Source organism: Vulpes lagopus, chromosome 5 (assembly GCF_018345385.1).
Source record: "Vulpes lagopus strain Blue_001 chromosome 5, ASM1834538v1, whole genome shotgun sequence".
NCBI classification, from domain to species: Eukaryota; Metazoa; Chordata; class Mammalia; order Carnivora; family Canidae; genus Vulpes; species Vulpes lagopus.
The window spans coordinates 54,315,315-54,317,795 of NC_054828.1; the positions used below are offsets into that span (position 1 = coordinate 54,315,315).

The following is a 2,481-nucleotide window of genomic DNA, read 5'->3' on the forward strand; positions in this document are numbered from 1 at the left end:
GTCACCATTTTATTTATTTATTTATTTTTTAATTTATATATATATATTTTTTTTTAATGTCACCATTTTAAAGGTAGGTGATCTCAAACAAATGTCTCAAACACATTGGCGCTCAAAATAAAATGTGAAAAACAGACAAAATATTTAGTATATTGCAGGTATAAAGTTGATGCCGAGTGACCACATGGCGATGGCGACAATGATAAGGTCAGACGTCTGATATATCCTGAAGGTCATTACCACAGTTATTTACAATTTGGAATTATTTATCCCAGTGTAAGTCTTAAAATTTGATAGAATATCCTCCTTTTATTTTGAACAACTTGGAGTTTATTAGAGTGAAGATTCTAACGCTCGACTTACTGAGAACAAGTCAAACTTAATAAATGGCATGTTCAAACCAGAGTTTAATAAGTCAAGCATTTCCTTTCTTTTGTGAATTAATCAATATTTGCATCCTGCATGTTTATCCGTTGGACTATCAACTATTCTCATGAATTGCAGTAGACATGAATGAACACACTTGATTAAATTATGTCAATTACATTTGTATTAAGCCCAGGTTAGGGCAGCCTGGGTGGTTTAATGGTTTAGCACCACCTTCAGCCCAGGGTGTGATCCTGGGGTCCTGGGATCGAGTCCCACATCAGGCTCCACGCATGGAGCCTGCTTCTCCCTCTACCTGTGTCTCTGCCTCTCTCTCTATCTCTGTGTCTCTCATGAATGAATAAAAAAAATCTTTAAAAAAAAAAAAGCCCAGATTATTCTCAGTAACTCTTCTTGTTTTTTTGTTTTTTCCCCTGGGTACAGTATACTTTATTGATGGTACATGACAAATAGGGCTCCCCAAGCCCTCCCCTTCCTTGGGGTATGGGATGTAAATTGGAGTCAGGAGATTTTCAGTGTGTTGGGGGATTAAGTTGGGGCAGGGACTCCCCAGTAGGAGGGCCTCTCTCTTCCTCTTGTTCTCACTGGGGCTGGTGGTCCAGGAGGCTCTTACTCCTTGGAGGCCATGTGGACCATGAGGTCCACCACCCGGTTGCTGTAGCCTAATTCATTGTCATACCAGGAAATGAGCTTGACGAAGTGGTCATTGAAGGCCATGCCAGCCTCCGCGTCGAAGGTGGAAGAGTGGGTGTCACTGTTGAAGTTGCAGGAGACAACCTGGTCCTCAGTGTAGCCCTGGATGCCCTTGAGGGGGCCCTCCCATGCCTGCTTCACCACCTTCTTGATGTTGTCATATTTGGCAGCTTTCTCCAGGTGGCAGGTCAGATCCACAACTGACACGTCGGGTGTAGGGACATGGAAGGTCAGGCCAGGGAGCTTCCTGTTCAGCTCAGGGATGACCTTGCCACAGCCTTGGCAGCACCAATGGAAGCAGGGATGATGTTCTGGGCAATCCCTCGGCCGTCACGCCACAGCTTCCCAGAGGGGCTTTCCACGGTCTTCTGGGAGGCAGTGATGGCATGGACTGTGGTCATGAGTCTCTTCACAATGCCGTGGAGTTTTCTTGGATGACATTGCCTGGGGTGTCAAGCAGCTGGTGGTGCAGGAGGCATTGCTGACAATCTTGAGGGAGTTGTCATACTTCTCATGGTTCACGCCCATCACAAACATGGGGGCATCAGCAGAAGGGGCAGAGATGATGACCCTCTAGGCCTTACTCTTCAAGTGAGCCCCAGCCTTATCCCTGGTGGTGAAGACCCCAGTGGACTCCACTACCCACTCAGCACCAGCCTCACCCCATTTGATGTTGGCGGGATCTCACTCCTGGAAGATGGAGATGGGTTTCCCATTGATGACAAGTTTCCCATTCTCGGCCTTGACCGTGCCATGGAACTTGCTGTGGGTAGAATCATACAGGAACATGTACACCATGTAGTTGAGGTCAATGAAGGGGTCATTAATGGTGACAATATCCACTTTGCCAGAGTTAAAAGCAGCCCTAGTGACCACACGCCCAATATGGCCAAATCCATCACTCCGACCTTCACCATCGTGTCTTGGGGACGCAGCTGTCACTGCGCCAGAAGATGCAACTGTCTGCCGAACGGGTAGGAGCAGAACTATTCTCAGGATTTTAAAAATAGATTTCTGCTATTAGCTCATTTTTGTTATTTATGAATTATTCCTAAAATTAAAATGTAGAAAGGGGCAACTGGGTGGCTCACTTGGTTAAGCATCTGACTCTCGATTTGGGCTCAGGTCATGATCTCAAGGTAATGAGATCAAACCTCACCTTGGGCTCCACACCTGCATGCTTTGGGGTTCTCTCTCTACCTCTCCCCTTGCACCCTAAACCCCCTGCTAGGGTGTATGCAAGTGCACTCTCTTTCTTAAAAAAATAAAATGGAGGAAAATTGTTATGGGTGTAATTGATTATCCTGACCATTACTTGCTCATTACTTCATTAATCAGATAATCAAGTATTCAATTAATCAATTATAGCAATTAATCAATAATACTCTTAACTAGTGTTTT

The 2,481-nt window shown here is 45.0% G+C and overlaps 1 pseudogene; it reads right to left on the reverse strand.

Annotated features, from left to right (window-relative positions):
• Positions 1 to 996: 996 nt before the first annotated feature.
• Positions 997 to 1,997, reverse strand: LOC121491251 (annotated as a pseudogene).
• Positions 1,998 to 2,481: the final 484 nt, after the last annotated feature.